This window comes from Pan troglodytes, chromosome 11 (assembly GCF_028858775.2).
Source record: "Pan troglodytes isolate AG18354 chromosome 11, NHGRI_mPanTro3-v2.0_pri, whole genome shotgun sequence".
NCBI classification, from domain to species: domain Eukaryota; kingdom Metazoa; phylum Chordata; class Mammalia; order Primates; family Hominidae; genus Pan; species Pan troglodytes.
Window position 1 is genome coordinate 97,163,473 of NC_072409.2, and position 25,861 is coordinate 97,189,333.

General features: G+C 41.2%; 1 protein-coding gene across 3 annotated transcripts in view; it reads right to left on the bottom strand.

The window, feature by feature from the left end:
- ADAMTSL1 (ADAMTS like 1) overlaps window positions 1-25,861 on the bottom strand; it is a 1,017,570-nt gene that overhangs the window by 161,839 nt on the left and 829,870 nt on the right. The window lies entirely within an intron of this gene.

Below are 25,861 nucleotides of genomic sequence, written 5' to 3' on the forward strand. Positions count from 1 at the left end.
TTTGTCCTGAAAGTTGGTTGAAAATTTTTTGGCCTTAATGTTTTTCATCAGACTGTAATATTAAGTGTATGTGCTCAATCTTTTCCTACTGCTCTGACATGTAACTAACTTTCCAACCTGTTTCCACTACCTCCTTTCATCTACACTAGGCTTAGCCATATCTGTAATAATCTGTTTGTTATTCTCCAGTTATGCCCCATGGTTTTCTAGTTGTGTCTTTATGCAAGTTGTATTTCTAATTTGGAATATCTTTTGCCCTTTCCTTGCCCTTCAAAATGTCTTTCATTTCTATATATCCAAATATAATCCATATTTAAAACACTGTATCCATACTTGCTCCAGACACTGACCATTTTCTCAGTTGTATTACAGTTATTCTACCTGTCAAGCGCACTACTAGAGTGTATACCTCCTGATGTAGGGCCTGCATCTGAGTCAGTTTTGTATTACTCGCAGGGTCCATCAGAACACCTTTTAGATAGTTAATGTTATTGGTTAAATGAGGAAATCAACGAGACCTCCCATGATAGAGGGCACCTTAACACATTATCTCATTTAATTGCCTCCAGAACAATATGAGATAAGCTCTATTGATTACCTTCATTTTACAGTTGAGGGAACCTGGAAATCCAGGAGGCTGACTTGTCCAAGTACCCATAATTAGTAAGTAGTGAATCCAGGATTCAGACTTGGTTGTTTCTGGCTCTAGAGCCTCTGCACTTTCTATTGTACCATGCTGTCTCCAAAAAATACCTTGAAAACTCTATGGACATTTGCAAAGTTTTAAATGAATAGAAGAAGAGAAGCTGGGTTGAATTTATTGCTTTTAGATCCTTGTGTAAATTTCTATAAACTTATCTTATTTTTAAACCCTTAGATTGAGTTAATTATAAGCTTTAAAACATTGTGGTGTTATTGGTTTTAAGATACATCCATACATTCTTTGCCATGCCTTCCTTCCAAAGGTGAAGTCTTGAGTATGGGCTAGACTTAGTGGCTCACTTCTAATGAATAGAATGAGGCAGAAGTGATGCTATGTGACTTCCAAGGCTAGGTCACAAAAAGGATAATGCTTCCAATTTGATGCTCTCTCTTTGCCCACTCACGGTGGTGGGGAAGCCAGCTACGATGTCATGAGAATACCCAGACAGTCTTAAGGAAAGTTCATGTGTGAAACTGCAGCCTCCCCACCAATAATCAGCATCAACTTGCCAGCCATGTGAGTGAGCTACCTTGAATGCAGACCCTCCAGCCCCAAGCTTGCCTTTAGATAACTGCAACCTCAGGAAAGACCTCAAGCCAGAAGTGCCTGTCCAAGCTGCCTCCAAATTCCTCACTCACATGAACTGTGAGAGGTGATCAATGTTTATTGTCATTGTTAGCTACTAGGTTTGGAGGGAAATTTGTTATGCAGCAATAGACAACCAAATACAAGTATATACCTCTCCCCAATTTGCATATATTCATCAAAAGACATATGCAAGAGTATCCATGGCAGCACTGTTCATAATAGCCCAAACCTGGAAAAACCCAAATGTTCATCAGCACATGAATGAATAAAAAATTATGATATATTCACACAAGATTATATAAAGCAATGAGAATAAACTGCAACAATAAGCAACAACATAAATGAATCTCACAAACATAAAATTGAATGAACAAAGCCAGAAACACAAAAATTGATACTGTGTGATTTATATCATAAGCTCAAAAGCCAAAACTAATCCACTGTGTTAGGAGCCAGAACATTGGTTACCCTTGGTGGGTAAAAACTAGAAGAGGAGTAGAGTGGGGTGGGCTTCTGGGGTGTTTGCTAGATCTAGGGGCTGGATCTGGGTCCATTTTATGAAAAGTCACCAAGTGTACACATAGGATTTGTGTGTACTTTCCTTACAGGTATTATGCTTCAAAAAAGGTTTTCTTTCCACTCAAGGGAAATACTAAAATGTTGTGGGTGTAAAACAAAATCTAACATCCATGGCCAATGCTGGTGAACCCTCTTTGTATGTCTTATAAAATAGCTGCCTACACAGCTAATTCTGTCCCAAGGTTAAGCTCATCAAAGTAGAGGCTTTACATCCTCACTTCCCCAAACTCTGCCACCATTTCTGGCAGAAATTTAGCCCCTGGGACCTTGAAGCAGAGGCCTTTTGGCAGCCATGAGGCCACTTGAGCACTGCTCAGAGAAACTCACAAAACAGACATATCTGCCTGCCCTGATAAAAGTGCACTGCATTCTCAAGGACGGAGGTCAGCAGAAGCTGTCTGTATATTAAGGACTTTGCTGATTCTGGGTAAAAAATATTGTAATCAACTTAGGCCAATGAAGGGAAAGCAGAGACTCTTCCCTACTTCTCTCTTGCAGAGAGCCTGCAAGTATGGGCCTGGGTCTTGCTGGGGGCTGATGCCCTATTCCGTGCGTTCTGTGCCTTTGGCTGTTTCTGAGAGAGGAAATGCAGGCCAGGCAGAGCCGGCCTGGGGGCAAGGTTGGCTATGAGTGGTGGCCTGGGATACACTTAGAGTCTTTCTCTGAGGTTCTGGGGCCTGGCTTCTGCAGAAGCCCTGTGCAAGGAGGACAGGGGGTCTGGTCTAGGCATCAGAGAGTGAGGGCATTAGTGCCTTTTTCCCCTCTTTGCTTGGCTTTTATTCATCTTTTCATTTCCATTTAAAATGCTACTTCTTCAGAGAGGAAACCCTCAACTGGGTAAAATTCTCTTACTGTATGGTCCCATTAATACTTCCCCCTTTGGAAATTCTCAACATACTTGTAATGTGACTTCCCCACTCGACTGCTAGCTTGATGAAAGCATGGGGCTATGTCTATTTTGGTTTACCACTTGTTATGTGTTGACCTGTGTCTCCAAAAAAAGATATGTTGGAGTCCTAACCCTTAGTACCTCAGAATGTGACCTTACATGGAAATAGAGTCACTGTAGATGTAATCGCTTAAGATGAGGTCAAACTAGAGTAGGGTGAGCCCTTGATTCAATGCGACTGTGTTTTTTTATAAGAAAAGAGGGAGACACACAGGCAAAATGCCATGCGACGACAGAGCCAGAGACTGGAGCGATGCATCTACAAGCCAAGGAATGCCGAAGAGTGCCAGGAGCCACCAGAAACTAGAAGAAGCAAGGAAGGACTCTCCTTATAGGTTTCAGAGGGAGTACAGTCCTGCTGACACCTTGATTTTGAACTTGATTTTGGCTTCTATGACTGTGAGACAATAAATTTCTGTTGTTTTAAGCCACCTGGTTTGTGGTACTTTGATACAGCAGCTCTGAATATGAATACACGACCAGAACCTCAGTGTTGAGCATGGTGCCTGGGACCTGGCAGATGTTCAGTAGTATGCAGTGAAAAACTGAGTTGAATTTGCAGTGAACTGTGTGTGCACTTCTGGATTAGTCACATGGCTGGTGGACATCTTAGTTATGTCCTCTACACAACTGTTTACTCCCAACTTCAAGGTCCCAGGAGCTCTGAACACCACACATTTTCCTTCAGTGTGGTGTAAACTCTTTTCGTGACAAACTGGATCTGAATTGACATGCTTTTGACAGGCTGCATCCCACTTTGTGTAAATATTTATACATTTTACCACAGCAAGATTAGCTTGTTGGATTATGGTGTTTTTCCCCCAGAAATTGCTAGGGGTGTTATACAATTTATGTCTTAGTAATCCTAACATCTTTCTAAAGTACAAAAAAGTTTGGAATCTGAAAGACATCTGCCCCAGTGGTTTTGGCTAAAGGATTGTGTCCCTAGATAAGGAGGGTGGTAAACATGACTGCTATGGTTTCTTTCAGCTCCTAGGCTTCAGGTGTTTAGCTTCATGATTGGGCTCTTGGCCAAAATATTTGGGAGGCTGGTTTCCCCAGCATTCTTTTACTATACTGCTTTCTTTCCTCTGAGCCCTTCTTCTCCCTGTTTCTGTCCCCTTTGTCAAAACCTGATTGCAGGAAAGCCTCCATGAGTTGACAGATCAAGCTGAAGCCCTCCTGGCTTGACCCTGCCCAGTACCTGAACAACTGACTTCTGACCAGGGACAGGCAGGAGACAGAGGGTCTCCCTCCACCTTAATGGCTGGAATTAGTCTTCCTGCCCTTTGCCCAGCCTCAAGTGTGCCTGGATTGGCCTGTCACTTTAACTGGATTTTAAGCTTTCAGCTTGGCTTCCTAATTTCCACTTTGTTTCCCGGACAGTGCTGGAGTTCTGCCTAAAGTCCAGCCTACTAGACTGTGGTCCTGTCTCTCTGCCTGGATCTGGCTAGCCCTTGAACTTGGGCTGGGCAGAGCACCCTTAGCCATGCATGAGCTAAAAACTGTGATGTGACCACAATCCAGCTGACATCACACATGGTCACCAATAACAATAGTAATACTAACATTTATATCGTACTTAAATGAGCCAGATTCTGTGCTAGTTGCTTTAAATGCATTATTCCTGTCCACAGCTTCCTGAGATAGGTACTATTATCCTCTCTATTTTAACAAGCAGGAGCTGAGGCCTGGAGAATTCAAATCATGGCCCAGAATGCCTGCTGCTGGGTATTCCTCAATGCCATGCCACCAGAGTCACACCCAAGTCCACCATGACATGGACATAAAGGCACCGAGAATGGGGCTGCTTCTTATCATGGGACCAGCTCTGTGGATTTATGAACCTCAGTTCTGCATGATCCGAGCCTCATTCACTGAGGTCTCAGCAGAGCCCAGAACTTAGCTTACCTAAGGTGTGGGAACATATACTGACTTATTTACTAGTGATAAAGGTACTGTAAGTTTCCCCATTTTACAGGATCAGCTAGCAGAGACTCTGAGAGGTTAGGTAATCTGTCCAAAGTCACACAGCTAGTAAACAAGAGAATCAGCATTCAAACTTAGGCGGCCTGGCTCCTGCATGCCTAATTATTATATTATACTCTCTCTGAAGGTCAATAGAACAAAGTATTAATAGACCTGAGTGGCAAATGCTGGGCTTCCTGTGCTTATAGTTTCAGAAAATCACAAGTGACAAAATGACAGATCTATTTCTAAATAATAGAAACAAACACACTGATACCACCCAGGGCCATGAATCCACTTGCAGTTGTTATTTCAGTAAAGCAGCAGTGTACTTGGCAGCCAAATGGGCAAAGGCAGAGTGTGGTCTTCCCCAAGTGTTAGTTTTTTGTAAAGGTGGCCATCAGGGTTAATATGGGTAATCAACGACCCATGATGGTTGACCCTTCTTGGCAGCTTGTGTTTGTATTAGCTATACAAAAGGAGGAATTTTTTTTTTTTTTTTTTTTTTGCCTTCCTTTGGACAAGGGCTCATTATGTGAGTTGCCAAGGTTTTGCTCCTCTGCTCTTTCAGAGAGGGTGATGACTGTTGCCTCCAGAAACTCATTGTTTATTGCTGGTATAAATGTTCATAATTTCCAATGGCAGACCCTTCCCACCCTGAGCTATTATGCCCTAAGAACCTTCTTTTACCTCGACTTTTGCAGCAAAGTTTTTCTTTATTCAGAAATGTAAAATGAAGTTTTGGTTAGGAGCAAACTGAAGTTATTGTAAACTGAAGTTATTTTTTAGAAGTATTCTTTAAACTTGTGTGACATTTCTGCCCAACACTTCTGTCCTGTGATTTTCTTGTCTTCCAAAGATATTTGTTTCCCTTAGAATGCCTCTGAGGTCGGGAGGTGGACAGCAATCTGACAATAATAAACTAGACACCACTAAGTGTGCCAACTCTAGAAAGCCTAAGGAGGGGTACGTACAGGGTCTAGGATGCACCTCCCTTTCAGGTTCTTGGACTGTCATTAGTGGCTCCCAATTTATCTCTAAATCTCTCAGTTTCCAATTTCTCCCTAAGGCCACAGCCACCAAAATGTCACTCAAAAATGTGAATCTGGTCACCTTACTTTGTCTGATTAAAAACCTCCACTGGTGTCAAGCTGAGCTTTCAGTGGAGGTGGTGTCCAGGGCTCAGCCTTGCTCCCTGGGGGCAACGGGGCACTGCATGTCTGGAGTTGAACTTTCAAACTGGCCTTTCCTTCTTCTTCTTCCTTCCTTTCCTCTTCCACTTTGTAGGGACTGAACTTTAGTATGAGGTTTGGTGGGGAGTGGTCCTCTGGCCTGGGACAGGGGTCAGCGCTGGGCCAGGATGGCTGGGAGTCAAATATTCAGGGAGGAGTGAACAAATACATAAATACATAAAAAATAATGGGAGCCAGATTTCTTACTGTCAGAGGAGAGAGTTACAAATATGTGAAGTGGAAAGACTAAGATAAATCTAGTAAAATTGAATTGCTGTTGCAAACAGTATGAACTCATGGTTTTTAATAGATGGATAGACACAGATATATCAACATATATAAATGAGTATATACAACTATACATATATGTGTACAGTATTTCCTAGTTCTCTCTGAAAGGCCTAGAAGCAATGACATCCCAGTAGTATCAAGCAAATCGAGTGCCCAGATCTTGGGTTCTAAATACCATTCTCCATTAAAAGGAATCAGTTTCTGTAGAAGTAGCTGACTTCTGGGCAGGAATTGGGAGAATAAAAAATGAGCCTGAAATAGTATGTTGTACCAGAAAATTGAGAAGTGCTCAAAGAATGATGGGGTATATGTCAAAAGGGCATAGGGGCCAGCTTGAAAGGGCTTTTGCTGGTCCTGTCTGGGACAATTTGATAGTAATATATTTTAATCCTTTGAGCAAAGTGGAAATTCATAAATAAATAAACCGGAGAGAAGAGAAAACTACCTTAGAGTAGAATGCCTATTAATAATCTAGAAGGAATGACAGAATTTATAAAGTTACCATTTGGCAATCATCATAATAATAATTGACTCAGGCAGTAATCATCAATCAATATTAAATCTAGTGGGTCAAAGGTTAATGATGAACAGGATATTTACTTAGCTCATATTGTCCCCCATAAAATACTTCTTTGTTACTTATTAAGTGCTACATATTTATTAATTTTACAGTGGAAACACCTGGCTGACCATCATCTTAACCAAGTGATAAGAGTGAACATCACCAGTAATGAGACACATCATCATCATCTGTCTCCTGATATGAGGTACTAAGAAGAACATAGCACACTTCTGTGTTATTTCTGTCAAAAATTCAAAAATCACAAGAAAACATCAAGCAAACACACGTGGAGAGACGTTTTACAAAGTAACTGGCCTGTACTCTTCAAAAATGTCAACTATATGAAAGATAGAAGACTGAAGAAATCCCCCAGATATTGAGGCATAATACAGGACCTTGGGCTCTAAGATCGGATTGTTTGCGAATGAATTGTGCTCTGCCACCCTGCAGTTGAATAATCTCGGGGAAGTTACTTAACAATTCACTCATATTTAAAATGGGAATAATGGCAATATCTACTTCCCAGGGTTGTTATGAGGTTCAAGTGAGAACCTCCATGTAAAGGGTGAAACCCAGGGCCTGGTACAGATGAAGGGCTCTGTAAGTATTAGCCAATATGAACTTTTATTACTGCATGCTCAGTAAATGTTTGTTGAATGCAGAGATGATTATTGTGAGGATGGGAAACAAGTAAGTAGAGTGAGGCAGCTTCCTAAAGTCAGTCAGAGAAAGTAGCCATAGGTTTTGGAGACTGAGGAGAAGGGCATTTGTGACATGTTCAACTTAGTTTCTCATTTAAGCATTCATTGCTAAGCACTGTGACAGATCCAGAAGTGGAAACCATGCTTACCGTCTTTAAGGTGCTTTCAGCAAAGATGAAGAAAGCAGACAAAAGCCCAGGAGACATAGCAAAGAATGTTAGGTAACAGTTATGAGCGAACTGCTAAACTATTTGGCTAAACCATGAGGACTGCAAGAGTTCAGAAAACGTGCATTGTGGTGCTCATAACTACTTGCATTGACCTGATGAATTGCACTTCCCAAAGACTGTTTATGTTATCTCACTTCATCCTCCTAACTCTGAAGTAAGCAAGCAGGCATTATCATCTCCATTTTAGGACAAGCAAGCCAAGGCTCAGAGAAACAAGTGATTTTCCCAAAGTTGGGATGTGCACTTGGGTTACTCCTCTACCCTGCTCAGTCTCTAAGGACTGGAGGAGTGAATCACGAAGGGTTACAGAGAGAGGGAAATAGACAAAGTCAGAAAAGCAGTTATACCCAGCGATCGCAGATGGATATGCTACTCCTCCCTTAAAACCACTGTATTCTAGAAAACCCTTAAAAGAGGCCTAGAAAAGATAAAGTAAAAGATCAAAGGAGATATTAGACATTAAAGAGCAAAAATATGTTTGAAAGCCAAAAATTAACCAGAAACATGTATGATAAATCACACCATGAGAATCGGGGGCTGTCTATCAAACAGTAACTTGCATGGCTCAGGAAATAGTAGATACAGCCACACTTCTCCTGGAAGTCTGCCTGCACGCTGTGAGGTTTTGGCTCCGTAAAAATAGTGACAGCCAAGATTATCAAACACCTGAAGTGGCAAAGCACTCATTTCTGCTTGAAAACAGTTTGGCCATGCCAATTTGCCACACCTTCTAAGTCATCTCTAAAATAACTTTAAAAAAATGAAATCAATGTTACCAACATTACGTATGACTTTTGTCAAGCCGTCTTTGCTATTTTGTAAATTAATAAATAGCTCTTGAAAAAAATGGCACTTGCAGCAAGATATACATTTACGATCTCATTACTAGCATGCCATTTGCATCTAAACCTACTTCCTTTACAGAACATGGCAAATAGCAGAATAACACCAAAACTAGCTCCAATTATATAAAGTGTCTTCAGCCTTCCCTCACTCTAACACACATTTCTATGACATCCCACTGTCCAAAAATACTAATGTGCCTGTTCACCTACACAGAGCTTGATTTAATTAAAACTTCTAAGTTCTGGTTCCCATTTTCTGATCACCCTGTCTTCTGAGTGATAGCACATTAAAATGAGCTAGAATTCCTGCTGGCTGTTATAATTCAGATATGAGCCTCTTGAGAAACAAATTAGTAGGGTAGATGATCTGCAAAGTTATTTTTACTCCAAGGAGTTTGATATTTTAGGTGGTTTGTCTAGATTTCTAGGTATAAATTTCTTGTTAAAAATAGTTCCAGGGTTGTTCTTGTGGTGGTCAAGATCATAGAAGAAATTACTCGCATCATGAATGGTGTCCTCTGTTGTTGTGTTTCTTCTCTAATACCATCTTTTGGGTTTTATTGCAGTTTGTCTCTATTTTATATTAACTGATTAGCATCTTCACATTAAAAACCTTCCACTAAATGAACCCCTTTTCTTTTCTAGAATTACCTCCTTTATACAGAGTGGGTTTCTGCCAGGCACAGCCACTTGTTGGCTTCCCAATACACCATGTTTCTCTTTCACATCTATGAATTTGCTTCCAGCTTTTCCTGACTTCATGTTCCTACCTCAAGATCAAGGACTGATTCAAGCTCTTCCTCTTCCAGCAAGGTTTCCCTCACCATCCCAGCTCACATCAACTGTACAGTCCTTGAGATTCTACTGGATTTACTTCCATTTACATTCTGCAATACTTACTACACAGCTATTCTAAGTAAACAGCTATAGCATTTAATCGGACACAATTCTCTTTGCTTAAATGTTTTTTTTCCCCTAGTTATCATCCCAAGTAGACCACAAGGCATTTAAGATTTAGGATCAAGTGCTTTGGGATTAAGGAAATAATTTGACATTCATCCAATCAGGCTATAAATGTCTCTATTTACTGATTTGTAGGTGGCATTACTCACTAAAACCCTACAAACCTAAGTATTTCTCCTTATTATGGGTTGGATTGTGTTCCCGCAAAAGATATATTAGTCTTAATTCCTAGTACCTCAGAATGTGACCTTATTTAGAAATAGGGCCTTTATGGAGATAATTAAGTTAAAATGAGGTCACTAGGGTGGATCCTAATCCAATAGGAATGGTATCCTTATGAAAGGGGAAATTTGACACCATGACAGACATGCACAGAGGGGAAGATGGCTATGCGTCAGATAAGATGCTGTAGCATTCTACTTAGAACAGCCACATAGTAAGTATTGTAGAATGTAAATGGCAGTAAATCCAATCAAATTGCAAGGAGGGTTGAGTTGAATGAGTTGAGATGGTGAGGGCAACACTGCTGGAAGAGGAAGGGCTTGAATCAGACCTTGACCTTGAAGTAGCAACCTGAAGAACACCCTACACAAGAAAAGCTGGAAGCAAATTCATAGATTCACAGAGGGGAAGATAGCCATGCAAAGGAGGATTAGAGGGACACATTCACAGGCTGACAGATGCTAAAGATTGCTGGCAGACCATCAGAAGATAGGAAGAGGCAAGGAAGGCCCCTACTCCTACAAGTTTTAGAAGGAGCATGGCCCTGTCCGTACTTTGATTTCAGACACTAGTCTTGGAATACATTTCTATTATTCTAACCCACCCAGTTTGTTTGTTATGGAAGCCCCAGCAGATTAATACACTCCCTTGAGTTAGTTCTTTTGAGTAGTTTTTAATCCATCTATTTACATTGCAAATAGAAATCTTTCTGGACATTTATATTCATGAGTTTTCTCCACAAGTGAAATGCCTGGGAAGGCCAGTCTTCATGTCAGGATCCACAGTTTTGATTCTATTAGCTTCTATAAGATTCTGCCTCCTCTTTCCTTTCATGATAATTGTCTTTGCAGTCTTACAGACTTTATTCTTAATTCTACCCATCTATTCAGCCACTCACATGTGTATGTGTACTCGTATTCATGCATTTACTTGCTGAAAATCTAGTATGTACTGAGAATTATGCTGAATGATTGGGACATAGAGATTTTCAAAATATTCTTGATTTTACGGGTTTTTAGAGACAACCATAAGATACTGTAACAAATGCTATTCATTTATTTATCCATTTAATTAGTATTTATTGAACACTTTTTGTGTGCCAGGCTTTATGTAAGGAGACAGAGTAGTAAATGAGTCAGACCTCTACCCTATTTCCTTGGGGCACAGAGTCTAGTCTATGAAGCAGATAAGTACAATCTAAGACAGAATCATAGATTGGGAGTTGAGAGGAATGAGGTAGTATCATCAATGGCTTCCTAAAATTGGTGATATCCACACTGAGTCTTGACAGGTGAATAAGTGGTAGCCAGGCAAAGGCAGAAGTGAAAAGAAGGTATTCCAGGCAGAATGAGGTATAAGAATGCTTCCAATGAAGCCTTCAGGGAACTGGGACTTTGAAATTCCCATGCTCAGGACTAGAAAGAACATTGAGGCCGAGCGTGGTGACTCACACCTGTAATACTAGCACTTTGGGAGGCCAAGGTGGGCAGATCATCTGAGGTCAGGAGTTCGAGACCAGCCTGGCCAACATGGTGAAACCCTGTCTCTATTAAAAATACAAAAATGAGCTGGGCTTGGTGTTGTGTGTCTGTAATCCCAGCTACCTGGGAGGCCGAGGCAGGAGAATCGCTGGAACCGGGGAGGTGGAGGCTGCAATGAGCTGAGATTACGCCATTGCACTGTAGCCTGGGTGACAGAGGGAGACTCCTCTCAAAAAAAAAAAAAAGAAAGAAAAAAGAAAAAAGAAAGGAACATTGAGTAGAAAGCCTAATAAATCCTTGGAAAACTCTAGTTCTTGCTCCTCTCTTCTCTCCTTGATATAATTATGTAGGGGTGGGTGGGGGTGGGGGAGACTGGGAAGCAGTGGTGCTTTGGGCAGCCAAACCCTTAATGACAAAGGTGACTTCAGCTCACTACAGTTCAAGCTCACAGCCTCATAGATTAGGCTTTTTGACCTCCCCTAATCCGCTGAGTGCTGGAATGGCCAGCAGGCTCTTTTCCTGTCTGTCCCGAGATTTGCCAGCCTTAGTGAGAAGTTTGGCAGGACACAGCACTGGGTGACATGGTGCTTCAAGTAGGCCCTCAACCCTGCTTAAGCAGACCATGAAACCAATTCAAGCCTGGCTTGGCAGAGGAATGCAAAAGATGAAGCCATTTCCCATGCAGAGATCTCGCTGTCTCTGTCTCAGGAGTTTGATATGTGAGAAGACAGGAGACGAAGCAGCTAGCTACTGATGCAGGGGTGATTAATTCCCTCAGGGCTGGGGAGACACACACACACACACACACACACACACAGATAGTAGACATGTACACACATATACACACAGGCATTGATACACATGCACATGCGTGATACATACACATACACACCCCTGTGGGCAGTGCCTGCTGTTTGCACAGGCTTCCTATTCACACAGATGTTCTATTCACAGGATATGGGGAACAGCAGCCCCTGCACTTTCTAGCCCTAAAGGGTGTTGACGTGGGGAGTGAGAATGAGGCTTTCCACAAATGTTTTTATATATGACCACACAAAAGTGACCTAAACTGATTTTTCAAGTTAGGTTCAAAGATCTCTTCATGTAGAATGCATGTTTTACTCTTTGATGTTTTGTTATCTCAGGGCGAGTTAAGGGATTATTATCAGAATGAAGCCTGAATAAATTGAAACCCTCATATTAGGATTTATATTGGCTTATTAAATCCCTCATTTGTTTTTGATTATCCATGATTCTCATTTATTGCTAGGACTTTTATCCCTGGGACACTATTTTTAAACACACTTGGATCTGATAGAACTGATGAATTGGCCTAAATCCCTAAGTTGTATTTACTAAGTAGGAGACACGTGAGCATAATGTCAAGAACCAGACTGCCCCAGAACTTTGAATTTCAACATACCATCCACTTCCATCTGTGTTTTATGACCTTGGCAAAGTTACCCTTTTTGAATGCCAACTCATTTATCTATAAAATAAGGACGATAACAATAATTACAATAATAGCTTCCAGTAGTTATTGGGTGCTTGCTATGTGCTGGGTACTGCTGTAAGAAGTTCACATGTACTAATTCCTTTAATCCTCATGGCAACCCTAAGATATAGGTACTATTATTATACCATTTTATATATAGGGCAATTGAAGTAACTTGGCTGAGTTCACATAGCTAGTTGTAAGAGATCTAGGATTTGACCCTAAGTAGTCTCACTCCAGAGTTCTTAATTGTGTTTTTCCCTGCTAGCCTCTAGCTTGTACAGGTGTTGGAAACAAAATACCATGCGGTAGCTGCCATCATTATTATTGCTATCATTGTTGTTATAATATTTCTCATACACAAGAGAGAAAAATAGAAAGAATTGGTCTTTGGAGTTCCTTTTTGCTTATGCTTGGAATTACTGCTATTGCTATACCCAAGTTAGAGTAACTATTTTTCTATTTAATTTTGCTTGCCTCCCACATTTACAATATTTCATTGTTTTGCTTCATGCAGCCTCACATTCTGTAGGCCACAGAGAATTTTCTAGTGGCCCTCTGATCCTCAGAGCAGATTATCTATTTTTCCAGCTAGGAAAACAGAAACAGTGGGGGCAACTCAGCAATTAGATTCTGAATAAGAACACTGGATTACACACAAGTTGCAAAAAAACATGGAGAGTGTTTCTACCCCAAGCCACACGGAGGTCAGCTGAATTCCTATTTCTTGACTTTCATTCCTTTATACTAAATTACTAGAAAAATCCTCAAACTCTATGAATGCAACCATCTTCTTTCTTTCCCACTCTCGTTGTCTAGTTGACCCCTTACCCTCTACTCTTCACTCTCAGATAGCAAGGAATCCTTTTCTTATTGATGGCTACGCACATGTTTGAAAGCATAGAAGATTTTTACCTGGGGTAATTGCATTATCATACTCAATTCCTTTCCATAGTTTTAAAGACTAAGATATAGAGAAAACGCAAAACTTCTCACAGCACGGCTGTAAGAAAATCCTTTCTTATCCTAGTGAAAAATATATGATGTCTAGTGACCATCTGGGTCCCCTATTCTATCTCCTGAGTCCAGCTCTTAGTGCATTTTTAGCAACTGAAACACTCAAATATAGAATCTATTCTTAATTAACCAGGAACTCACATGAACGCTTAACATATATTAATTCATTTATCTGCACAAAACCCCTATGAGGTAGGTACTTTTAAAAATCTTTATCTTATAGATAAGCAAATGAGGACACAGAGGGGTTAAGTGACTTGCTCAAGGACACAGTAAGTGGTGGAGCCAGGATTTGAACTCAGGAAGTCTGGCTCTAGATACTACATTCCGAATCACTAAAGGAGCTCTTGGTTCTTCCAGTTTATGATAAACACTGAGCTCAAAATTGGAAAACATTACTTTTCAGGCTTTGAGCTTTGCCAGCCAGTGTCTATTTGGACAAGTTGCTTAATACATTTGCCTCTCTTTTCTCACAGATAAAATGAGAGAATTTAACTTAATTACATTCTGGGATTCTACAACCCTAGTCACTAAGGGAGACTCATTTGTCAAATTTTTAGATTCTAGACACATCTTTCAGCTAAACTTCTTACCACTCTGGCTTTTTGGAATATAAAGAATGAAGCCATATGATCTTTTGGTATCGATAGGACTAATAGTGCTAATAAAGCCTATTGGGAAGTTATGAGAGTTTGACATGCACCAAGTTCTTCATGTGACAATGATCCCTCAATCACTAGAAGTGAAGGAATCCCAAGGCCTCTTGAAGATCATGGACTCACTGGTGAAGTGATATGATCCATCCATATTATCTGGCATGGGCATGGGGCTCTGGAGTGGAAGTCTTCCTTGTACTTCACTTTTTTTTTTTTTTTTTTTTTTTGAGACAGAGTTTCACTCTTGTTGGGCAGGCTGGAGTGCAATGGTGTGATCTCAATTCACTGCAACCTCCACCTCCCGGGTTCAAGTGGTTCTCCTGCCTCAGCCTCCCGAGTAGCTGGGATTACAGGCATGTGCCATCACGCCCGGCTAATTTTTGTATTTTTAGTAGAGACAAGGTTTCTCCATGTTGGTCAGGCTGGTCTCAAACCTCTGACCTCAGGTGATCCACCTGCCTCGGCCTTCCAAAGTGCTGGGATTACAGGCGTGAGCCACCACGCCCGGCCTGTACTTCACCTTTTTAATTGGCCTTTCAGGCAGAGAGAGTTCTATGTGGACAAGTGGGCACATTTGATATTCAGAAAATACATCTATTTCAGATACTAGTCTGCTTACAGAGGAGGGTTTTGGGGCTCCCAAAATGTGGTAAGTAGCAAATAATTACACAGTTATGGAAATGGCATAAAAGTTGGGGTAGGCTTCCATTTAAAGTTTACCTCTGCACAGAGAGACAATGGAAAGATAATTTTACACATTTGAGGATGAAACAATGTAGCAAGATATTTTCAAATATATCAGACTTCAACATTATTTTTGTATATGTTAAGAGAAAGGAATATAATCCATGGGACCACTTTCTACACACATACAAACACACAACTGCAGTAAGACCATGTGGGGTAAAAAGTAGTCTACCTCTTGCCAACCTTGTCATGCAGAGCTACCCTGCTGGAGGAGATAGGTATGCAAGGGTGAGCTGGAAAACAGCACTTTTTCTTTTCTAGATCAAGGGAGGGTCAATCCAGCCCACATGTGGTTTCACTTCACTCCACCATGGGTCAGTTATATTGTCAACTTCTATTAAGTTAAAGATAAAGTGCCTGACACTATCCATTTTCACATAAGGTGTTTCTAGGTGTGCCTGGGATGTGCCTTCCCAAGGCCTGTGGTAGTACCTAGCAGGTAACACAGAAAAAAGAAGAGAGAAATGGAAGCATTCCTGTCCCCCAAACTGTCATCTTACTGTCTCCCCTCACTTGCGAACAAATGGCCTACCATTTATGCTCCCTAACCCCCGAAAGCCACAGAGTCAAACTGGACAGTGGGGCACATCTTGTGAGGGAGATCTGGCTCCAAAGCAGCCTCTACTTCATATTAGAATTTTGGCATCATTTTCTCATGAAAGCAACATTGATAAATAGTCTAGTTTTGGTGGCTTTACATCAATAAATGTCTTGTTTATATCAATTTCCTTCTGTGGTTTTCTACAGCATGATGATATTTAAAACTGTGCAAACTCTGTTCATCACATTCTCTGATTTTTGTTGGCATACTAGTCTAGGGTGGAAGTTGAGGCAGGAAAAGTATGGTAGAAGGAGGTGGGGGGTCTGTTGCCCACCTACACAGTTTTTCTTTTTTCTTTTTTTTTAATTTGAGAGAATTTCCCCAGTAAGTGCATCAGTTACATAAGCTTTATGAGCCCAGGAGGTTGAGGCTGTAGTCAGCCATGATTACACCACTGCATTCCAGCCTGGACGACAGAGCAAGACCTTGTCTCAAAAAAAAAAAAAAAAAAAAAAAAAAAAGAAAAGAAAAGAAAAGAAAAAAAGAATGCCATCTGATTTCTCAAAGAGCATCCTGAGCACATTCAGTAATGATCTACGGTGTCCTCCCATTTACACTTTTGACTCTGATAAAGGGATAACCCATGTTTGACATGTGGGGTTTTACTAATGCCAGAGTATACATTTCCTGACACTTTTACTCTTTAAACTTCAAAACAACTTGAATGTCCATTCCACATCTGAGAGGTCTCTGTAGCACTGCTGTTTCTCTGTGTTAAGCAAATCTTCCAATGACATCTGCACAATAAGCAAGCATTTTGAAGACTGATCAGATAGTGGGGCTCTGAAAACCAACCCTTTGAAATATCTCATGTGGCAAGGGATGAAGGGATGCCTTAAAACAAGAAATAAGGAGAGAGCAATAATTCAGTATCTTATACTTCTATAACACCTAGTTTCACGGAACTCAGAAAACTTTGCAAAACATTCTAACCCAAGAGTTCTTGAGTTTACTGCTGAGGGAGACGGCAAGTCATTGGGATTGCATGAACCATGTGGTCCTTCTGTCTTCCATAGTTTTTCACCATTGCCTGAAATGCAACATAAATACATTGCCCTGTCTTCTAGGTCTCTCTCTTGCATGTCCTGAGCCATGAGAGGTGTCTGAGGCAGCATGGTACCTTGGAGAACACATGAAAGCTATAGATAAATTGTGAGGCTTCAAGTTCCAGTGTTGTCCATAGGGACAGAGGTTTAATAAAAGTTAATTTGATCAATTTTTAACAGTTGGCATAATGATTATTGCATTATGTGGTTACAGGACAAAAATCTATCAGCTTCCTGGTCACTGAGAGTAACTAGAGATACTCTTACACAGTGGAATCAAGCAATTTTAGGCTTACCTGGAAGACTGAAAGGGGATGGAAGGCACAGCACAAAACTGCCCTGAGGTTTCTTGAAAAGCCTGGATTGGGACTCTGGGGGAATATCTAATTAGTATATCAATCACACGTGTGATTAGATTTTTAAGAAAAAATATTTTACCAGCTCTAAGAACAAGAGACTCAGCTCGTGGTTACCTTCTCAAGGTCACCTTCTCTAACCTGGATTAGGTGAATCCATCATCTCTGTGTTTCCATAAGACACTGGCTGATATCTCTAACATGACCGTTATGGCTCTGCCTTGTAACTATCTGTTTGTATACTGGTTTCCTAATAAGCTGTTAGTGCGTGGCCCAGGGTCTATGTCTTAGACTTTATTGTTTCTCCAGAACCTATGACACAGTAAGAATTTTATAAATGTTTGCTGAACTATGCTGGATTTTCTCTTAACCAGTAGAAAATGCCCACCCTCCCAAGGATTAGAGCAAATAGGAGGAGATAATGAAGGCTGGGCATTCTTGATCTAGACTGGGCAGTCCCTTTCCTCTATAACGGAGCCTGTCTTTTCTTCAGGAAAAAAGGTGAGAACACAGTTTTCTAAAGTACACACAGATCACCTACATCCTCCAATCAAGGACTGCTTCTTACAAAGATACGTAAAATACCCTACAAAACCCAAAACTAATCTCTATTACCATTCATAGAGTACTTAGTATGAGCGAGGCACCGTGCTAAGTGCTTAACACACTTCTCACAACCACTCTTTGGGGTTAAAGAGGAAGAAACTGAAGCCCTGAGAAGTTCAACAACCTGCCCAAGGCCAAAGAGGTGGCATACTATATGAACTGGATTTTAACCCTGATTTACGGGACTTATAAGCCCATGCTCTCACAGCTGGAATAAAGGGATAGGAATCGGTCATTTACACCTTAGTGTGAATTAGTTTAGGTAGTTTTGTTTTCCTAATTCTTAGCTGAGTTGAACTGAATGAATGGGGGTGGGGGTGGTGGAGAGTGAGAAAGAGAGTTGAAAGAAGTGAGAAGACTGTACCCTGTACAAGTGGCAGAGAAGGGTCAGCTGGGAATTTGGGTAGTCAAAAGGCAAGGTGACTGAGAATAAGTCTTCAGGGGAGAGAGGGAACAGGCACTAGGAAAGTTAGAAAGAGAGTAGCACAGAAAAGGAGGCAAGGACCCAGGTTTGCACTGGGGAAAGAGAAGAGAAGCGGGGTGGGGGGCAGAGAGAGAGAGTGAGCGAGTGAGTGTGTGTGTGGGGGTGGGTGGGTGGGGGGAGTGGTGGTGTCGGTAATTTACAACATGAACAAGCATCACCAAAGCATAAGCTAAGCCAGTGGCAGAACAAAGATACAAAGCTTCTTCCAGATCTATAAGCAAAGCACCTCTCTGCATGTCTTAGTATTTCTTTATATTTTTTTAAGGAAATGAGCTTTTTGCCTAATAACTCAGTGGTGGGGTTGAAGACATTCACTTTAGCTCTATTAGACTCCTCTTTTAGCATGCTTCATTTCCTATGTGTTGGGCTCTGCTCTGAGAAATCTGTACTCTAATGAATTTTTTACTCTGTCTTTCAAATGCTCACTTTCTCCAAGAGCCTAGTCCTACTTTTGGTGACTGAGAGTATAAGATGAAGGTTATCTGATAGAGATGAAGAAAGCAGACCTTGTTAACTTGTGAAGTTTACTAGGTTGTACGCTGCTATGAGACTAGAGTTGGTTCTTTACACTGCGGTCATTCCCACGGTTACAGCACGGTACCCAGGACAGTGTGAGAGACGGATGGGGTGATGGATGGATCTATAAACACAGTGATAGAGGGACAGACAGCCTCAGGTTCTCAGTAACTGCTTTGGAATTAAATATACCTTGTTCCAAGTTTGGACCTGCCACTGGCTAGTTACAAGATATCTCACTAAAGACTGTTTCCTCAGCTGTAAAGTTAGGATAGGAATGGAATCATTCTCATAAAATTGTGGGTAAGATTAATCAAAATAATGTATATAAAGTGATGGGCACTGTGCCATGCATATTGTAAGTGCTTAATAAATAGAAGCTATTAGGGAAGCCATACCTTGCTCAAAGATGACTTGTGAAGGTCAACAAGGATATGGGGACAAGATGCCCTGTGCCTTAACTCTACCATGATGTGGCTTTTCCTTTTTTCCTTCTTTTCTTTCCTTTACTCTCTTTGTTCCTTCTTTCCTTCCTCACTTTCTTCTTCTTCCCTCCCACAAACATTAGAGGAGACAACGCTAGGAATAACACAATTCATAGACGCTTCCTGATTTCTTCCTGCCTTATCCCAGGCCTTTCTGGCCATCGGGACACAGCAGCTCATTTCAGGATCACACCTCTTGTCAAAGGACCTTCCTCCCTTCAGTCATGTCACACAGGATATTAACTTTTTAATGTCCCTTTGGACTCTGTCTCCCCTGCTACCATTTTATCATCTCATTATGGTACTTACAAAACACACCTTATTGGATTAGGTGTCAACATTAAATGGAATGTCCCAACAAGTACTCCTTTTTCAGGACCCCATGATGACAAGCTGCCCTGCTTCCTGTTGTCTAACTGCCTAAGAGATCTGGTGAGGGCTGTACAGAAAGCTGGCTTGAAGCTAGGTTCTATCCATAGCTTCGCTTTACCCTGCCCCATACTAGTGGGTTAAGAAAATTTCAGAATAAACTCGGTGAGTATAAAATTATTATGAAGGTCTATATCATATGGTTTCCTGCATAGAAAAGTAAGAGTGTTAGCAAATCCTTATTTATATCAGTGCCTGCTATATGAGGTAGGAACTAGCTGAGTGTTTTACATATGCGATCATCCTTACCAACCCTGCTCTGTGGTTGGGATAATTATCTTTGTTTTACAGATAAGGATAACTGAGTCTTAGAGAGGTAACGTGGCCAGCTGATGTAGTTTGTCCTGCCCGAATATCATATGGAAATATAATCTCTAATATTGGAGGTGGGGCCTGGTGGGAGGTGGTTGGATGATAGGCGTGGCTTCTCATGAATGGTTTAGTATCATCCTCTTGGTACCATCCTCAAGATAGTGAGTTCTTGTGATATCTGGTCATTTAAAAGTATGTAGCACCTCCTCACTCTGCCTCTTGCTCCTGCTTTCACCATGTGAAGTAGTAGCCCATGCTACCCCTGATCTGCCTTCCACTATGATTGGAAACTTCCTGAGGCCTCCCCAAAAGCAGATGCTGCTATGCTTCCTGTACAGCCTGCAGAACTGTGAGCTAATTAAACCTCTTTTCTTTTTTCTTCCTTTTTTTTCTTTTTGAGTGGCATGACTGCATGGTGCACTCACGGCTCACTGCAGCCTTGACCTCCTGAGCTCAAGTGATCCTCCCACCTCGGTCTCTTGAGTAGCTGGGACAACAGGTGCATGCCACTATGGCTGGCTAATTTTTGTATTTTTTGTAGAGACAGGGTTTCACAATGTTGTCCAGGCTGGTCTCAAACTCCTGGGCTCAAGTGATCCTCCCACCTCAGTCTCCCAAAGTGCTGGGATTATAGACATGAGCCACTACACCCAGTGCCTCTTCTCTTTATAAATTACCTAGCCTTAGGTATTTGTTTATAGCAACGTGAGAACAGCCTAATACACCAGCCCATGCTACAGAGCAAGTGAGAAAGCCAACATCTGTCTGATCTTAAAACCCTATGATATTTCTTTTTTTCCAGGCAGTATCTCTACTCCTGGTGGGGAATATTTAGCTTTGACATTGCCAAGTCTTCTCTTGGTCTTGTCCTCCTGAAATTCCCCAATTCTTAAAAATTGCCAAGATTCCCCCATTGGGAAAAATCATATCTGGTAAAAAAAGAAAAACCATGCTGAGATGACCATCAGCCATCTCTTCTAGAGGCATATATATGATCAAAATAAGTCACGGCTTGGTATTTAACAGCCTCACTAATAGTGGAGTAAGTGTCAAGCTCCAGGCAACTCGGGCAGAGGGCCCTTTCGACCTCTGTGAATCACACAGTAGCTCCTTTAGGCAGCCGAAAAGGTGTCTGTGTCTATCCACTCAGTGACCAGAGTCAATAGCAGTAAGTTGCAGAGAAGACACCACTTTCAGCTGTTCCAGCATGCAGCCCACGGCCTGTGTCTGTGCGTGTCTAGGCCTCAAGGACAGTAACTCCCCATGTAAAAATTGAAGCCTCATGAGAAGGTAATGAGCATCTACAGGTCTGGGAGCTGTGTTAATGCAGTGACAATCATTCTTCCCTTAGGTTTCCTTGTGTCCCTGACATAAACACCTAAGTGCACTGCAGCCCTGGATAAAGATAACTAGATAAAATGAAGAAGAGAAAGGGAATGGAAAAGACATGAATGACGGAAGAATTCACTATGAAAAAGAAAGTAGCTGGCTGGGCTCTGCTTTGTGACAGATCTTTCTGCACCTGCAGCAGATAACCTAAGAACTGCCTAACCTTGGCTGGCGCCATGACAGGAATAATATTTTCACAAGTATGAACTGTTCCTGAACTGTATCTGCCAGATTACTGGATACAAATCAGAGCATTCTCTTTTTCACTCCCTCATTTTTATGTCACTTAAACGTCTCTTTTTCTCTACCTCTTTCTCAAGTCCTTTTCCTACTTTGTTTTCCAAGTTTAAGGAACATAGTAATATAGCATATTTCTAACTATAAGGTCAATAGAAAAACTCTTCTCGTCAAATTGTTCATGAGGACTTCTGCTCAAAATTTCCAAAGAAGGCATCTTGTATACTTAGGAAGCAATAATCATCATTTCAAAGCATCAGCCAAATTATTGCCTGCTCTTAAATTGTTACCTTAGGACTTTGTAAACACTAGATTGTAAGGAAAGCGAAAAACTTAGAAAAAAAAGATTTATTTTGGGAAACTCCACTCTGCTACTGTTGATTGATTTGTAAGCTGGAAGGTTTTGAACTATAAAACTCCAATGTTTCATCACCATATCCACAGAAGAAAGTTATCTGCTGGTGATATTTCCATTCTCATGGTGCTTATGAACAATGAGGTTGATAACTGGTACAGATACATCAACTCTTAGTGCAATGAAGAACTCAGGAGGCTTAAGATAATAAGTGTCTTAAGAAGAGCAGCACTTAAGGCATCCAAGATTTAGAAAATAGAGTGACCCCTCCAGGACCATTCCCAAACTCTGGCTTTGGCTGCTGCAGGGAACAAAGTGGGTCTTGTTCATTACTGTATCTCCCACACAATGCTTGGCACAATGCAGGCATTCAATAGACATTTGTTCAGTGGAGACTGAAGGAAGAGAAATTCTAGTTATCTTAAAGGGCAGCGTAACATTATAAATGGACGGATGCAGGATATTTGTATCCCTTTACACATAAACAAACACCATTAAGGCATTATAAAAACATTCAGCATTTCAATGTTGAGCCATCCTTGCTGCCTGAATGCTTTCACCTACATTTTTCTTATGGCCAGGTAGGTCTTGCTCCCTGCAGGCTTCTCATGGCTCTTTATAGTTAAAGCCAGTTCCTGTTTTGTAACTAATAGAGGTGCTTTGTCTTTGGAACTTAAATTTGACTCAAGGTATTTTTCTGATTAGAATTTTGCCTTCTTTGTTGAAAAGCTTCAATTCTGTGGATAATTATCATTACCTTCAAAGAATCACAGAATATTAGAGCTGGAAAGGCTGCCAGGGATCAGATAGCTGCAACACTCATGACGCCCTGACACCCTTCCTTGGGGCTGTATCCTCCTCCTGCCAGGTGGCTAGGCCAAGTCAACATGCACTGGGTTGACCATAGGAGCAAACACAATGTGAACACACCTGGGATAGGAGGGCATTAATTTTTCAATGAAAAAATGTTATGGTCCAGATCACACAGAGCACACTATTTATTTTTGACTCTACATGAGAAAAAGGAAACATACCTACAGTAAAAGCTAACCACCATTTTCAGAGTTTAGCTTTCTTGGATGAGCAGCCAGACTCATCTTTCTCTAAGCAAATCTGACGGTTCCACAACCCTGGCTAATATCCTTCAATGGCTCTTCAGTGCCCATAGGACATAAAGTCTAAACAACTTAACTTGGCACACTGGACTCTCCTGGATCTGGCCTCCGTCCACTCTCTAACACTGGCTTCCACTTTTTGTCCTTCATTTTGTGCTCATGGTTTTCCTTCTGCCTGCAACATCTTCCTTCTTCATTTGGATAACTCCTACTTATGCCTTACCATTCAGCATAGGCATTGCCTCCTCCAGGAAGCCTTCTCTCAGCCTCAAGCTTCCACCGAACTCCATGCTTGCCCTATTCATAAAGTTACTATTTTTAAATCTTCTTCATCTATTAACTGGTAACTCCTTTAGGACAGGGTTTTGTCTTCTCATTATCCGTGACAACCAAATACAAGCAGACACAAAGATGCTTGTTATGTGTGTGTGTGTGTGTGTTTTTTCCTCTGAATTGGGATGCAAAAACACTCTCTGCTTTAATATTTGTGCAGAAAGTTAACGTTAACCAACGGTCTATATAAAGACATTTCCCAGAGTCTAGGCAGAATTATGTGGTCTAAAGTGCTGTCCGATCACATAGACGTTAAGAAACCAGAAAAGCTTCCCTCTCAGGAGGTAATTGCATGGATTTTCCTAATGCTGATGTTTCTATCTCTTTAGAATGAGTCATATCATATATGCTTTCAGGTGACATGATGGGAAGGTAGATCTAACCCCTTGATTTTTACCCCAAACTCATGCAGCAACTAAATACATGCATGCAAGGCAGTTGTCTTATTTATTTATTTATTTATTTATTTATTTATTTATTTTTGAGACAGAGTCTCACTCTGTTGCCCAGGCTGGAGTGCAATGGCATGATCTTGGCTCACTATAACTTCCTCCTCCTGGGTTCAAGCGGCTCTCCTACCTCAGCGTCCTGAGTAGCTGGGGTTACAGGGGCATGCCACCATACCCGACCAATTTTTGCATTTTTAGTAGAGACGGGTTTTTGCCACGTTGGCCAGGCTGGTTTCGAACTCCTGATCTCAGATGATCCACCCACCTCGGCCTCCCAAAATGCTGGGATTACAGGCGTGAGCCACTGTGCCCAGCCGCAAAGTGATATCATCAAAGCTCATTTCTCACAGATTCAAGATTGATGTAACAGGTGATGTAAAGATATTCCTTTCCATGGTCACACATGCTCACACATGGAAAAGAATAATTAGGAAAAATGAACATTTTAGCCCTGAGGCAAATAAACATATAACCTTTACCCTTGTTGATGTCAAAATGCTGCTGGGGACATTTGTGATCACTGGGCCAACACAGTCCCACTAGAGAAACAAAAGAGACTCCTACTGGCCCAGTCAGGCCCAACTATTAAGGAACAGGCTATGGCAGATTCCTATCCATCAATGGAAGAAAACAGAGAGACAGTGTAAGTACATCTGAATTTACCAAGGGGGATGACAGTAGTAACAGCATTAACTCTTCAAAGGCGCCTGGATATGGACTCAATTTCTGTGGATGCCAGTGAGCTCTGGTGTACTTTTGCTTTAAGCACTTAAAAGTTAGTGTGGACAGAGCTAAAAGTCAGCGTATGGAAATTTAGGAGTACAGCAGAAGATAAACCAATATTTCAAGAGCATGTTGAAACAGTAACCTTTAAAACAAGTTGTCAGAGGGGAAGAGCCTGCAAAGCTTTGAAAGCTCCATCAAATAAATTAAAATATGATTGTGTTAAAAGGCAGCACCTTCTGCTCTAGCCATTGTAAGCTAATATAAAAGAAAATTGGAAATTGGAAATCATTTCCTGTTAGTATACATGGATTTTGTTAGTGTATAATAAAATAGGCATTCTGAAGTATGCTTTTAAAGAGAAGACTCTGTGACCTTTCAGACGTGTTTCTTAACTCCCTCCTTTCAAACAGGGATTCTCAAGCTTCGTTTATAGCTCTTGCTGGTTCTAAGAACCATCCTAGGTCTGAGAAAAGAGACTGGGGCTGGGGCAGGGGGAGGGCAGAAACCAAGTACTGTTCCTGGAATTATGAGCTTTTTCTCCCTTCCCTGTTTATCTATTCTGTACCACTCAGCTGTTCTCTGTTGCACAGAAATAAAAGTTTAGTTTAAAAAGTATGTTAGAACAAAGCTGCAGAAATTGCTTGGAATTTCCTTCATTTTCAGCATCTGGCTTTCATTGCTTACTTAATTCCCCTCCTCCACATACGTTTACCAAATCTTTTCAACACACACTGGCCAGGCTATCAAATGCTATAATTAATAACAGTCATACACTTTTTTTTTTTTTAAAGGTAGTACTTTCTGCTTTTCCTTGGGCTGCTCATGTCATTGCTATTGTAAACCAGGGAGATAGTTGCTAAAGCTTATTTTTTTTTTTTGGAGACAGGGTCTCACTCTGTTACTCAGGCAACAGTGTAGTGGTGTGATCACAGCTCACTGCAGCCTTGACATCCCTGGGTTCAGTGATCCTCCCACTCTTGCCTCCCAAGTAGCTATGACTACAGGCACCCCCCTCAACCAACACACACCCAGCTAATTTTTGTATTTTTTATAGAGATAGGGTTTTGCCATGTTGTCCAGGCTGGTCTTGAACTCCCGATCTTAAGCAATCCATCTGCCTTGGCCTCCCAAAGTACTGGGATTACAGGTGTGAGCCACCACGCCCAGACTAAAGCTTAATTATTAAGACTTTA